This window comes from Oenanthe melanoleuca, chromosome 7, assembly GCF_029582105.1.
Source record: "Oenanthe melanoleuca isolate GR-GAL-2019-014 chromosome 7, OMel1.0, whole genome shotgun sequence".
In the NCBI taxonomy this organism is placed as follows: Eukaryota; Metazoa; Chordata; class Aves; order Passeriformes; family Muscicapidae; genus Oenanthe; species Oenanthe melanoleuca.
The window spans coordinates 25306223-25322089 of record NC_079341.1 but is presented as its reverse complement, the minus strand read 5'-3'; the positions used below and the strand labels follow the sequence as shown (position 1 = coordinate 25322089).

At 39.7% G+C, this 15867-nt stretch overlaps 1 protein-coding gene across 4 annotated transcripts in view; it reads right to left on the bottom strand.

Moving 5' to 3' along the window:
- RALB (RAS like proto-oncogene B) overlaps positions 1-15867 on the bottom strand; it is a 54710-nt gene that overhangs the window by 22739 nt on the left and 16104 nt on the right. For 2 of the 4 annotated variants that reach the window (XM_056496510.1, XM_056496509.1), the window contains exon 2: positions 5116-5209. The gene's annotated coding sequence lies outside the window, so the exon portion shown is untranslated. Of the gene's footprint in view, positions 1-2955; positions 3045-3568; positions 3774-5115; positions 5210-15867 lie in introns of those variants that run through there. The other 2 variants (XM_056496508.1, XM_056496507.1) reach the window with 2 other exon arrangements.

The window sequence follows — 15867 nt, the reverse complement described above, 5'->3', positions numbered from 1 at the left end:
GCATGTTCTCAGCTTTCCAGTTCTATGCTTTGACTTCAGATTAGTTTTGACACATTTTGAATTTAAGAAGAACATATTAAAAACTCCAGTTTTGCTGCATTATTAGTGGCCTAAAATGTTTCACACTAATCACTTCAACTGACAGTAACACTAATTCACAAAGTAACAGCTGACAGGATTAAGACTTTAACAAATTCTTATAATCCCAGAACTGCTTTTTTCGGTCTTTGACTTGTGATCCAGCAAAGATTCCTAGCGAGGAATGCATTTCCCTTAAGTCTCATATTCATGTAATCAACCATTATTCCTTTGTCAACAACTTCAGCAAGGAAGGCTATGGGCTCAAGGTTCCACAGAAAATAGTTGAAGTTCTAAACAAGCACTTTATTACCATAAAGAATCAAGCAGCTACTTGCACATCAGCCTAAATAACATTCTCACATTAGACAACTCCATGACTTTCATTTTGACAGGGCTTGAAAATCACATTTGCACATCTCAAGCACAAGAGACAAAACAGATCATCTAATATTACTATTAAAGCAGTATTTGGAAAAACATGAAGAGATAAAACATGAGTTACACAGATTTATCTTGCTTAAACGACAAGACAATCTGATATTTCTGGGGCAGGCAGAAATAGTCGGTTAGTTCTGTTTAATGGGCTAAAAGAACTACCCACAAAATGATGGCTCCTTAGCAGCTATTAACAAGGACTTTTTAAATACATGTTCTTTAGCCTCTTATCAAGAAGCAAGCAACTGTGTCATACAACAAATGCCACAAAATTGACTATTACCACTAGGAGAGTGAAACAGCCAGGAAAGTTTGCTGACCTTGCTGTTCCAAGCAATAGCAGGCAACAAGCAATAGAAACTTATCACCACCGCTTGACAGTGATGCAGAACAGTTAGCAGAGACATGGGCTCAAAGGTGAATAAAGAGAGAAAACCTAAAAACTGCAGGTTTTTATCAACAGGATACTATTTCCAACTCAAGACAGAATGAGTTTGACAATATAAGTTGCTATATAACCTGGCTAATAATTAGGATCAGCACCTCTCCTAAGTCAGTCTTGTGAAGTTACTTAAGTCAGGCACACGGGAATGAAAAGCAGCAAGCACCTACATTTATCTACTACTTCCCCAGCCACTGCCTTTCACTCAAATGCCTGGACACCACTACTGCTATCCTGAGTTGCTTACTACAGCAACAGGCACAAGACACCTACAGACCTCGGGCATTGCTTGTCCTGATACCACTGTGCACTTGCACTCCCATGGGTGCTTAGTGCCTGCACAGCTGTCATGAGAAACAGACTCCTTCAGTACCCCTGCTAAGAGAGGCTATTAATTCACATGAATTCCTTGTGTAATAGAAAGCAATTCATTTAATCAGTCACATGGAGCTTGAATCTAGTTAGTAAGAAATGATTGAGTTAATGTGCAATTATCCACTGCATGGAAAGCGAACAGGTCTACAGGACAAGAACAAACTATGAACCACACTCCCAAATCATGATGCTAGAGCCTGTTCTGCTGTTTCATGTGGTCACTTCTGCTCTGTTCACAAGACAATTTTGCTCCATGTGAAGCCTGGACCCAAACACTTCCTAGAGAAGAATTTTATCCAGCATTTGGTCCAATGACACTAAGTGCAAAATCAATTAAGCAGCTGAAAAAACTTAAGGGTCCAAATGAGGCATTAGATCACAGAAACTATAAGCCATCCAGGACTTCATCCAAGCTGTTCAGGCAATGTCCCATTGTTACTGACTTGATTTGATCAAAATGCCTCAACTGCTCTTCTACCCAGATTTCCAGTACCACCACACTGACAATTAGAGACAAGTTTGAGAGTTTTAAAGGACGGCCAAGAAAGGATATTGTCTGGTCAAATTAAACTTTCAGTTAAGAACCTTTGTAAAGCATTCCAGCTAAATCTTTAGACTAGAAATTCCTCTGCAATATATACATAACACTAGCAAAAATAGGTCAGCTTCACTTTCTTCTTTGCTTGAAGGCATGCAAAACAGAATCAAGTTGAACTTACTCCAAAAGAAGTGAAAATAAACAATTTATACTAAAAGTCTAACATAGGAAACTTGTTTACAGGACTAGTCTGAAGGCTATTTCATTCCTAAATGAAGTATTTAATAGAGAAAATAAATACAAAATATTTCACCAAGGCAAGTTGGTATCATCTGATCATAAGCAAAAATCCAAGTTATTTCAATTCTTGTAATTTATATAAAGTGGCTAAAATTATTCTAGCAAGTCTGCTATATGTGAATAAGTGCAAAGATGCTATTGTCAAGTAAGATTGAGCTGTTGCTATTAAATTCTCTGTAATAAAATTATTTTCCGCTTCAAGTAAATCACTTCCAAGAACCACAAGTCTGCTTCCGAGTTGTTAGCTCCTACTCTCACTCTGACAACTTTAATTGGGGACAGGGAGGTGCCTGTCTGTTCTCATCCTCAGGGGTAATTGATTTTGAGGAAAAACTGTCTTTTTTAATGTCTTAAACACTCCTGCCCCTCAGAAGAGAAGCAAGGATCTTGGAACCAGAGAAGTAACATTAGAACAGTTAAAAAGAAAACAACAAAAAAGGCAAAATTCAACACTACTCCAAGTGCACTCTTGAGCTTTGAAAATGGCAAGGCTGCTCCTTGTGTAGGTGCAATCTCCTCCTTCCCTTCCACCATGAAAATACCCAGGCATAGTCAAGGCTAAGTCTCCCGTTCTCAGAACAGAATCGATTCAACAGGGCTCCAGCAGAATGACCGAGTTAGGCCTCCACCAGCTGCTCAGGAAACATGACTGGGCTGCTTTGTCTCACCTCACTCCCTGCCCTTCTCCAGGTAAGGTCACACTCAGGCACCACCCTTCTCTTCCTACAAGATCTACACCGGTAAGGCTGCAGGGAGGATAAACACGGGCACAGAGAGAACCTACCCAGATAAAACAAGATCCCCCAGGAACTTCTGGCTCAGCTGAGACCGACAGCATCCCAAACCTTCTGTTTATCTTCCACAAACGAAACGTTATCACTTATCCGAGGGCACCAAGTGAAGGCAGGGCAGCCTGACTAAGGCTCAAGGCCAGCCCCTCCTCGCCCTTTCTCTCCCCCACGTCCCACTTGTAGATAGGAGCCACAGCGGTCCCCGGCTCCACCTCAGCCCAGCGCCACCGGCAGCCGCAGAGTGGCCGACCCACGAGCGGGGCCTCTCGCCTCCCACTGCGGCTCCCGCGCAGGCCCGACGGTCGCCGGCTGCCCCCGCTCTCCCCTCGCCCAGCCCGGCGCTCTCCCACGGCCGAGGAACCCCAGGGACTCTCCTCGCCCCACGCACCGAGAGTGAGGGGCTGCCCCGCACCGCCGGTGACACCTTCCTTCCTTCCTTCCTTCCCTCTCCGCAGAGCGCGGAGACCGGGGGCTCAGCCAGGTCCCCAGGCTGCGGCCAGGACTCGGCGACTCCCGCCTGCCTTCAGCAAGGGCGCGGGGCCGGGACGGCTGAGGCCCCCACAAGCCCGGGGTTGGGGGGATCCCGAGGTCGCTGCTCGCTCTCACCTGGGGGCTAAGGCCCGGCTCCGCACGGCAGCTCCAGCCCAGCTCCCGTCTCGGCTGTGCCCCCCGGCCCCGCTGCTCCCGCTGCCGCCGCGCCCCGACTCTCATTGAGGGGGCAGCGCCGCCGCCCGCGCGCCCCCGCCCCGCACTTCCGCCCTCGCCGGCGCCGCTCCCGCCGGGCCCGGCTCCCCGCGAGCGCGCGCCCGCCCGCCAGTCACGTGGCACTCGCGAACCAATCAGCTTTGGGGGCGGGGCGGGGCCGGCGGGAGGGCCGTGAGGGGCGGAGCTCCCCGGCGTGAGGGGCGGAGCTCCCCGGCGTGAGGGGCGGGGCCTCCCTGCATGAGGGGCCGCGCCCGCCAACGCAGCAGCCGAGGGCAGCGGGAGGGGCTGCCTGCCCCCACGGCCGCCTCTGTCTGTGCCCCCGAGCTATGTGCAGAGCCCCGCCAGGCGGCTGAGCCCATAAGCCCCGCAGGCTCGGTTTGACCCAAAAGAATCTCAGAATCATTTAGGTAGGAAAAGACCTCTGGGATTATCGAATCCAATCTATGACTAAACTACACTATGTCAATTACATCATGGCACTGAGTGCCACGTCCAGGCTTTCCTTTCCCAGAGACGGTGAGTTCACCACCTCCTTGGGCTGCCCATTCCAATGTCTAACCACCCTTTCTTGTAAAGAATTTCCTCCTCATGTCCCACCCAAACCTCACCAGACGCACTTGAGGCTGTGCCCGCTCATCCTGCCCCTGGTGCCTGGGAGAAGAGCTCGACCCTCACCTGGCTACAGCCTCCTGTCAGGGAGCTGCAGAGAGCGAGAAGGTTCCCCTTGAGCCTCCTTTTCTCAGGCTAAACATCCCCAGCTCCCTCAGCCTCTCCTCGTAGTACTTTTACTCCAGACCCCTCACCAGCCTTCTTTCCCTTCTCTGGATTCACTCCAGCACCTCAATGTCCCCCCTGAACTGAGGGACAGAACGGGATTAAGGATTTGAGGTGTGGCCTCACCAGTGCTGAGGGCAGGGGGAAGAGAAGCTAGAAAGGGCTCTGTCTTAAATACATCACATATTTTAGTGCAAATTCTACCAATGGATAGAGAAATTAAGTCTGAAGTCAGAATGCAAAGGAATGGAAATGACCCTTATTTGACTGGTAAGGGTTGGGAGTGCTGAGTGCTTTATTAAATCATTGAGCTGCACTACGTGTGTGCAGCACAGAGCAGTTTTTACTGCTCAGGAAAAGAAAATAATGCCTAGTGCTGTATTTACTGCGATTATTTCTTCAAGTCTTTATCAGTTCCCAAATCCAAATTCTCTCTGGCCATCTCTAATGTTACGAATCACATGATCAGGCACAGCAATCTTGCCAGTTACAAAAGAAAGCACACATTTTCTCATTGCTTTAATTTGCTCAATTTTTCTAGGCTTCAATGTTGACCTATTTGAATTCCACTCACTAAATTTAAGAATTAATATGTTGGGTAAAATTATTCTTTCTGGAAAAATATACTTTGCATGATAACACTGACTTTGGGAAATGATAGAAATTATGATTACCACTGATCTCTGGGTTCAGCTCCTCTGGGACAGAAGTAATATGTTAAGTAACTGTGTTCACTCCTGCTTTCACACTGGGCTTCTACGTGGACTCCTGCAGAAGAGAAAGGGAAAGAATTAATTATGTTCTAGCTCTATCCACTGATGGCTGGGTGAAATTGCATTTTCAAGTTGGAGAGCATAAAAAAGGCCTGTCATTCACAACAAATGTAAAAAAATTTCATCCATAAAAAAGGGATAGGTGAAACAATGGCCTGTTGCCAAAGCTAAATAAAATGGAGGGAGAACTTGAAAAAGTTTTACTAAAATCTGTAATTCCAGGGTTGGGAAAAAAATGCCAGGAATTGGAAAAAGAAGTTGCAGAGGCAGGAAAAAAAAGTAGTTGTGTGGCTCTGAGACACAGCTGAGTACTTCAGGACTGCATAAAAAGGAACTATCTTCTGAATTTTTCCTCTTTTCAAGGAAACAACATTTTCTATGTTGTTTGTAAGTAAACAGGATTTACATCATCCTTACATCATCATCAGTTTCTCTTCCTAACTCAAACTCCAAGCCACCAGATTTTAGTAAAGTCCTTGTGAGGAAAAGTGAAATTATGAAATTAAGGTATTGTGAAAGGTCCTGATTACAGCAATTCTTTCCCTCTGCCTTATAGATTGTATCAGAACTGCATCAATATTCATCCTGCACTAGAAACTGGCAGACTGAGAGCAATTTGCTGTTTGATGCCATCCAAGCAGAGAAGGAATAAGCAGAGAAAAAAATATTGCCAAGTGTAAGGAATCCTGTTTTACAGCTAACACTTAAATTAGCCAATTTGTGGTATTTCTAGGATTAAACATGGCTTTTAATATAGATTTTGTACATCTGTATGTGGTCCTAAAAATAAATGAACAAACCCAAGAAGACCCAAGCAAAAATGAATTAGCACTATTTACTGTTTATCCTGTAACTGCGTCTCCATGGCCATCTTTCATGCCACATGGGCACTGTGGTGGATTCCTAGCTCTGATATAACAATTCATAGAAGAAAAACATTTTTAGCAAATTGTATCTACGATTAAAAACTGCCAAGAACCTGGGAAGCTGACTCTTTTCAAACTGAATGCAATACAACTCTCCTGCATATACCACAGTGTTGACACTTCCCCTTTCCCTTTGCAAAAAAGAGGGTCAAGAAATGAACCACATCTACCCTGCTTCTGAAAATTGTTTAGGGGAAACCTGCTTCTTTGTAGTAATCCACTCATGACAAAGAGCATTTGTGTGATGCCACATTTTGAATTATTATGCATGTTGCCTGGTATAATCTCCATGGTTACAGATATATTTTCTGCTTCAGTACTTTAGGAAGAAAAATTCTATAGAACAATTTAGGGGAGAAAATTCCTTTTCATTGTCATTTATATTGCATTTATTTTATTCTATGTGCTTTCACTTTCTAAACAAGTAAAATTTCAGTAGAGATGGAAAAATTTGTCTCCGGCTGTTGCTTTATTCTGCCATAACATCTTCTAAACTGCAAATTCCTGGAGATGGGGACAGTATTTTTTATGCATAAATTTAGTTTCTAACCCACTGAGAATGTAACAGGGCACTGTATGTCACTGCCAGAGTCATAAACAACAGTAAGTGTGGTGGGATGACTGAAAAGTAAATATTTTTTCTTTGCAAAGATTAGGACTCATGCTTCCCTCCTGAGCAGTTCTAAATACAACTTAGCTGAAGTTAGTTCCGGAAACTGGTGATGGGAAAAATGTAAATCTCAGATATTTAGCTCTTTTCCTACACCATTTGCACACCTGGTTATTCTTGGATAGCATTCGTAAGGGAAACAGAGGAATGCTTTCAGAACAGAAACACCACCCCAGCTCCCCGTATTATCTAGAATACTGTGATGTCCCATTTGTTCCCAAAAATACACAGTTTTTTGTATGTGCAGAGTTGGGCTGCCAGAGTTAGTTTAGGCTCAGATAACTTGCAAGAAGAGGTACATGTACATAGTGTACCCTCAAACTGCGTTTGTTCTAAATTAAAAATAATGCAGTCAAAGTTGATTTTCTATTTGGGCATGGATAGCCTAACAAGAAGTACATTTTGCAGATTATTTGTATGCTTAAGAGAATGCAGCTGACCTCACCATGATTTATGAACCTCAGCACTCAAAAAACATAAAGCAATAAACTAAAATATGTCTGAAACAAGCAATAGTAAATGGTTTAGGTCTTGTACGAGATTATGGTGTTTTGACTGTACCATTCACTTTATTTTTGTTACAAACAGCCGGAAGTCACTGCACTAAAATAAAGTTCACTGTCAAATAACCTTTCCATTTCAGATACAGCTGGGATTTGTCAGGATTGTATCACAAGGTCATTTTTAAGGAGATTCTCACTGACATTTTGTGAGGTAAGGGATTTCACATTCCAGTTTTACAAGTGTTACACTTCTGATCGTCATGATTATCAACACCATGACAGATTTAGGGCCTGATCTTGGAACCTCTACAGAAGGAGCTAAGTTTATTGTAAATAACTTGATAGCCAAGAATCAAAAGAAAATAAAGGGTCTACAAAGAGCTAGAAGAGGTCATTCCATGGCCCAAAGCCAAGATCAGTTACACATATATAATTTCTGGCATGGAATTTTTTAAAATGCAGTTGAGATTGTGGTATTATCATAGCAGTTTTTTTAAAGTACTGGACTACTTTATCATAAGAAAAAAAATGAACAACATTTGCCTCAACTGTTACTTTCTGCAAATTAAGCATATTAATTAGTTGCAAACTGGACATAGACATGAGACTTTTTCTTTTCTCTTTTTTGCACCTGTATGATAAATATTCAAAAATCATTACTTTTTTTACTCTTTATAGTTCTTTTCCTCTTTCAAATAACACCTGATTTTGCAGTTGTTTTTTGTAGGTCATGTTTCCTAATTGCCAGTCACTCTCCTTCCCCTCTGGACTCCCTCCAGCTGGCCCATGTTTGCTGAAGTGTACTGGTGAAGCAGATACATTAAGTAAAGCTTTATGTGTTAAATGTAGAGTAGAAAGTGTGCCTTAATGTCTTACAGATCACACTGAAGCCAGTTTGGTAAAAACATGAATTATTACAAAAATAGATAAGGCAAGAGATTTTTTTTCAGAATAATAGGCAGCTAACACAGCTGAGGATTTACCTCCCTGAGTTGAACATTGCTAAGTGGTTGAACAGCTGCTGTTGAAAGGTGATGTGAGCATACTTGAGAAAAATTCACGCTAACAGATCTTGTCCCCCTTATTTTTAAAACAAATTTTACAGATTAAATTATTGACAAGTATATTACATTAATAATGAAAATTACTTGCTTTTATAGCCAGCATTCTACCAGTGAGGAAGCAATACTTCAGAAAGAAAAAGATTTTTCAATTAAAATTATATTATTTTTAAGTATCTACTTCTGCCTACATCTCTAATTAAGTTAATGTAACTTAGAATGAGGTTAAAATGTACTTCTGAAAATTAAACCAGGTCATTTTTTAATGTAAACATATTCTGACCATGAAAGCCCTTAATTTTTAGTCTACTATCTGCATTACTATAGGAGCAATTTTCCCTTTTCCATGTTTAATCACGTCTCTTGCAAAGGTTTGGAAGCTTTGATGCCCCTTTACTATTTAAGTGGCAGAAATTTTTTCTAAAGCACCTCACAACTTACCAGAGAGGTCTTGGCAACTGAATTTCATAACACAGTTTTTGTTATGAGAGTACCTATTCAAGAATGGCACTCCTTCTAGAATAAACTCTGACACGACTCGGCTAAAAAATATCAGACTTTTCTTGCACCTACAACATAATTTTGCACGATTGTGCTGGGAAATGTCTAATTAAACAAGGTCTAAATGGGAACTTAAATGGAAAATCTCTTCTGGAAGTTCTGTAGGAAGTGGTTTGGATGGTGAAACAAGTGGCTACAAATTTTGTCTACAAAAGTTCCTCTTCAGCTGCACTTTGCTACAGACACTACTCCCTAAATTTACACCATATAATACTTCATTCTTTGTTAGTTCCTATATTTAAATACAGAGGTGAAAGCTTTAAACAAAGTGGGTAAACTGGGTAGTAAACCTGTAGGAACTTATTCCACCAGTGAAGTTTATGAGGAAGTTTGTGTACCTATGAATACATTAATGTAAGTATCATGTTGTTATGGCATTACATTGTCCTCAACTAGAAAGCTTGTTAAGACATGTTACTTGTGGTTGGTAAGTCTACAGTCTACAAAGTCTACTAATACATCTACAGAGCCCCTCCTTGTTTTCAATGTTAAATTGATAACAGTACAATATGCTTTACATTAGAGAATTAAGGAAACCAATTTCAAAATAAGCATGCATTGTATTCTGTAACATTTGGGCTTCTGAATTGTTTTTTATCTTTTCAGTGAACAGTAACACACACGTAGGATCTGCCAGAAGAGTCAGAGATTAACTTCTTAGAAAGACTATTTGCTAGAAGCTAATTATGTCACTAATAGCAAATTGCGATTCAATATATTAATAGGTTTAATCAATACTCAATCTGCTAACTCATTAATAAATACATTGTAAATTTTAAAAAGAAAAAAACAAAACCAAACACTATATTTTGTCTTTTGATGCAACTTATAGTAAAACTCCTATTCCTTTGGAAAAGCTTGGGAGGAGCTGTGCTGGTTTGTGAGATCCTCAGTCTACAAAAGTAATGTACCTTGGCCAAAATAAAAGTACAGAACTACAGCTACACTGGATTAGTAACACAAGAGAACTACATTACGTAGTCACAAGCAAATCTACTCACTCTTCTACCTAGGCTAATCTCCTCAAAATAAATAACTGAAATCCCAAATTCATCTCATATTTGCAGCCTAAAAGAAGCTTTTTACTGGGAAACAGTGAATATTTGCTTTAATTTAATCTAGCTTTTCCCTTCCATTGCAGGACTGTGTTTTAAGACCTTGTAAGTTGTGTTACAGATTTGTCTAGAGCAGAATGGCCAAAGAATGGCTTCTTTGAACGTTTTTTGACAAACTACAGTTTATTGAATAATGTAATATCTTGCTTTCTCAAATCTTGTTTTCTTGTTTTGACATTTTAATAGATGAGAGCAGAATCTGTGTATATAATTTACTGCAAATCTGCACCTGTACTACTGCTGAATCAGTGTGTCTGTAATGCAAATGCTGAACAAATTAATGCAAGAAGTTCTATCTATTCAGAATGAAAACCTAAAATTTACAGTAAAAACCCCTATATCTGCATATTCCAAAAGTCCTTGAGAACTATGATTGCCTTTAATCATATAAAACAACTTTGTGTAACTTTAAGATCTTTAGAAAGAAGCTTTACACAACCTTTCAGAGAACAATAAATCAAACTTTGACTTTTCAAAATTGCTTTGCTGCACTCAGGCATGAATTTCATCTTAAAGCTGGATTTCTTGAAGGGCAACAACAGACCTTTAGCCTATTTTTCCTGATCAGATTTTCAGTAGCAGAAAATGAATTGGTTTGATCTGGCTCACATAACTACAGTTATTCCCTTTATAACTCCTGCCAATTTTTTAGGCTTTCCATTTTCTATGCAATAGTTCACTAACATTTAAATGGAATCATAACCAGGTCATAAGACGTACAAGGCCTGCTTTTCCCCTGCCTTTTTTCTTCCATACCAATTCCTGTCTGTGAAAAAATCTGCAAAATGCTAAATGTCAATTGATACAGATTTAATCACTAGAGAAATGGTCATATAATGTGGATAGGTGGCCCATAATCTTATTTTTCCATTCTCTCAAAGCATTGCACAATGCATTGAAATTAATGTGGAATCTTCCTTCAGTTGTTTCCAGAAAAAAGCTTCATGCTCTTTGGAAAGCAAGAGTGCCATGGCTTTGGCCATTGTGGCTGCAGATATCCATCATGTCAGATGCAAAATGCAACAGTCATGTCACGTCCATGCTAGATTCAGCTCGATGTAATTCTGCCTTTTCAGTTTCCTTTCACAGAGCCTAAGCAATGTGACCACCTGCTGAATCCCTCTCTTTAGCATGTAACGAATCCTTTGTTTGGATCAGCTGGGCTTCTTTTGACTTCTTCGCTCAGAAACAGTTTCCTTGTTGCTTTTCTTATGCCTCTCCAAGTGTTTTCTTGGGATAACTTGGGAAACTTTCAGTTCAGGAAAAGATGGTAAAACTCAATTCCTTTTCCACTTAGCTGATTTACACTTTCTTACTTTGTTGTATATTGATGGAGATAAGCCTAAGCTACCATTTATAAATGCAGTCTGAATAACGGCAGAAAGAGTTGCAGCACTATTCTGCTTGCATTTAAAATGTCCTTAAATTTCAGGACTCATCTTTAATACTTTATTAAATTGAGCTCATCTTTACAATTCTTGTAATTTCTTGCCCAGAGACAGCTGTGATTTTACAGAAGTTTTCAGTTTCACTAAGCCATAGCTAGCTTTTCTGCCATTAAGGTTCTACATATCTTACAGAAGTTTCATTTCTTAGTTCTTACCAGGCAAACAAGGCAATTAAGAAGTAGAAACAGGTAAAGATTTCAGCATTAAAAAAAAAACAAAAAAAAACAAAAAAAAAACTTCTAATGGGGAACTATTTTGCAAATAGAAGTAAAAGATTCACTTAGGACTTTTACCTGTGTCAGAAGAATTGATTATCAGTTAGGAATCAAAGCAAAGTTAGGAATGATTGTAATATGATTCCAGAGGGCCTTAGGAGACCTCAGATACAAGAGTCTATTCTAGTTGAAAGCAAATGAGATTTATTTAACAGCTTGATTACTGTGTGGGAAACACCCTGTCTCATCCCCAGAATTTTCCATCTTGGTTTAAAGCTGTCCTTATGAGGTGACTCCACACACAAAATTCTTATTACATATAGTTTAACTGTTGGCTTTTGACATAGCTGTTGCATGACACAGGTGAACTACCTGATAATTATTGGGTCTGCTTCTCAGAAATGTGTATAAATCAAAAATAATCTTTCCTGTCAGTTCCCAGAAGATATAAGTGTAAAAACAAGGTGAGATTGCCATGATTTGTCCTTAGTTGCCTCATCTACAGCATCAATTTCACCAGCAAGTTTCACCTTCTCCCTTCTAAAAGCTTTTAATAAAAGGGTGTCCTCTTACCATGTTAGTTGTTATAAATGCAGGTCTCATAAAGGAGGGTGCTGCCTGATTTTAAAGATCTCAAGGTCACAAATCAACAAACTTTCATCTTTTTAAGATGTACATTCTTTCTCCATCTAGCAAATTTCAAAAATGTGTCACAGGCTTGGATCATGGAGAGACTATAAAGTTGCTGCTTGAAGAGGTGAAAACATGCTAGTCCAGATTAGAAAGTGCTGAGGAGCAGACAGAGCTACCATACATTAGAAGGCACCACACTTGTGGCTACTCCTGATCTCATTTTAGATCCACACCACAGAGCTATTTCCTATTTGTATTTTGGTCCGTGTGCACTTTTAGCTCTCTGAGAAGCATGCTTGTGTTCCAGCAGGAGATTTTGAGTCAATTTTTATTCTTATTGACCAATATTAATTCTAACTCTGTTTTTGTTAATTCCAAACTTTTGACTATTCATTTTTCAGGAGAATGTCAATGGCTCATTGCTCCAGGACATAACTCATTTGTATTCTCAACTCACTAAAGTAGACTTTTCCAGCCTGCTGGAGACACAGCTCCAGTTATTTGGGCAGCCAGAACTCTCATTCAAACCCTAGGTTTTGAGCTGAACCTTTTTCTCATATGCTCCTGATATTTTCCAAATCTACCAAACCAGTCTGCTGGCAGCCTTGTTTTAGTTATATAAAAAATGTTTTAGTTCCAGCCCTTACTCTGTTCCATGTACAACCATTTCATTCTAATTCTGCCAAAATTTTGCTACCCTTGTTCTAGTTCCTGTCAATAAAATGCAGTATTTCTTGTCTGCATCCTGTTAGTGCTGACACAGTCTCCTCATATTCAGTGTGGGTGCATCCCACCAAGGACAGGAAATGTTCTGCTTTGCTGATTCAAATCTGACCAGAAATAATGTGGACAAAGAAACTTTTAAGAGGGATAGTTTAGGTAAGAACAAGACAGTTGAGAATGTAACTGTCAAAGTTACAAACTCAAAGGGACAAAATATCAGAACTGACTTGAAAGTCTTTGATAAATGGTAACAGTACTAGTAATGAAACACAGTCTGAGAATTTAGCCTAATATAACCTTTCTTCTTTGTGTGTTTTTCCTAAGGTTTTTTGCTGTGGCTTTTTTTGGTTTGTTTGGTTTTTGTGTTAGATTTTTTAAATGTATTCTAGTCTGTATAACTTGTTATTTACACTTGTTATTTGCACAAACCAATTTAAATTTCTATTATTTAATAAATGCTTTTCAAGTATTTTTGGAATTTAATGTTGCTAATTATAACTGTGTGGAATCACCTCATAAGGCTGACAACTTTAAATCTGCCATTTAAGCTGCCATTTGTGACCAATTGTCTAAAAAGACAACCAAATTCACTTCTAAACAGCTAAAATAATAAACTGTGTGATGAACTGTGGTGGGTTCTTGAAACATTAATATTACAAAACCTGCCTGTGGAACTGGCAATTGCTAGACAAGAAGTGAAGGACTATTAGGGCACAAGAGGCTGAACGCTGAGGGCTCACCCTGGCTTGGGGGATGTGGAAGTTCTGTGTATAAAGACAAACAATTTTTAGTCAAACTCTGCTACTTAGTCACAATAAATATATTTGAATTTCACAAATTTCCAAATGGTGTGCAGAAGTAGTGCTGCTGAAAGAATGAAACTTCTCAGGTGAGAATTTTAGTGGGACATGGCATAAATATTTAAGCCAAGGCATAGCACAAAGAGGTGAAAACTGACCCAGTGTGCTTGATAAAGGGAGAAAAAATGAAGACAGGTAAGCCCTCAGATTGTAAACTTCACAGGTCCCTTGAGCAAATTAGAAAATCACAGTGTAGGAGAGTAAAGTTTAATGGGCACTTTGCACAGTCACATCCAAAATCATGGCTTCTTTTTCCTAACCAAATCTGAATATTCTTCTACTTCAACAAGGATGGGTAAGGGATTTGCTGTGCTAGTAGGGACTCTAGCTGATTTAGCATGACTAGGCAGGATGCTCTACTTCCTCTGAGATTGCTAACGAGTGTCAGGAAGTGTTGCCTTCCTTCCTGGCTCCAAGCTTGCTACCTCTACAACATCCTATGCCTCTTCTGGCAGGGCTTCCTTGCCAGAATACAGAGCAGACAGATATACACACACTGCTGAAAAATAGAGGGTCCAGGAATTTCTGGTGGATGCAGTAATCTTATTTCTTCCTTTACCTCTGTTGTATAAATAACCATCATGTTTTATCTAGTAGTGAGTATTTTGGTCGTGAAGGTCCAATCCATAATTAACTTTTTAATGTTAATTTTTATAGCAATGTAAAATTATGGACATATAGATTAATTACAGTTTTAGAAAGCAATAGTTTTGACACCTTTGGGTTTGAAATAAGCTGTATCAACAGATTTGGGCATGTTCAATATACCTACAAATATCTGAGTGTGTTCAAAATACCTACAGTTGTAGTTATTTTCTTTCAATGCTAGCTGTCACAATTACATGTTTCACCTCTGTAATAGTGGATTTTTCCCAGTGGTGACTCAGAGGAAATAGTCTCTCCATGCAATTTTTCACAGAGTAAATCACAGAAGTTTCCCAAAGTTTTCACTGAAAAATAATGCTACTGTAGAGCAAGAATTTAATGCAACCTCAAATAAATACTAGCCTAAATATGTGACCAAATGTAATTTAATGAAACTGTGACCTCACTAGAAAAGTACCTGGTTTAGGAACCTTTTTACACTGTTACGTAGCAGATGTGCACTTCTGAGCTATATTAGCAGCCTGTAACACAAGGCAGCACAGACTCAGCTTGTTCTGCAGACTAAGGTTTATTTAATGTTTGTATAGTCTAAGATACTGGGAATGAATCTACTAGCTGCAGTATTACTGGCCTCCTCTCCCCTTCAGTTCTCTCTGTTTCAAGAGTTATGACCATATTCCGTTCCAGTGACTTTAACACCAAATCTGGATATACATTGAGATGGCAGGGTAGAATTTGACAGTTGTTCAAGATGGAGATAATTTGTATTGTCAAATTACTTCCTGTTTCCTTCTTGATCTTCACTATTAGCTCAGCTGGTCTGAGTATGGTGCTAATAACAAGAAGATCATGGGTTTGATCTCCATATGGGCCATTCACTTAAGAGCTGGACTCAGTGATCCTTATGGGTCCCTTCTAAGTCAGAATATTCTGTGATTACAGAAAGTCACAGACATAAATGATGCCTTAAAAGGCATAAATGATGCTTAAAGACAAATGTCCCTTCCTTGTGGAGATTATAATTAACAATAAGTAATAAAACGACAATATAAAGAACTACTGCCAGGAGGGAATAGATTCTTTCCAGAGACTATGTTTTCCTATGGGACATGCATGCACTTAGTCATTCTTAATCTACAATCAGTCCAGATTAAGTACTCTGTTTCTTTTAAAGATGTAAATAGCAACGCCTAGTGGATTAGCATAGAAACACATTATGGAAGAAATGCATTTTAGGAAGGATTTAAATGAAGATAGCTTTGAATGCGAGTTCTTCCAGAAATCTTATCAGAAAAAATTTTACATTCAGAGAAGAATAGTTGCTGCCTTTTC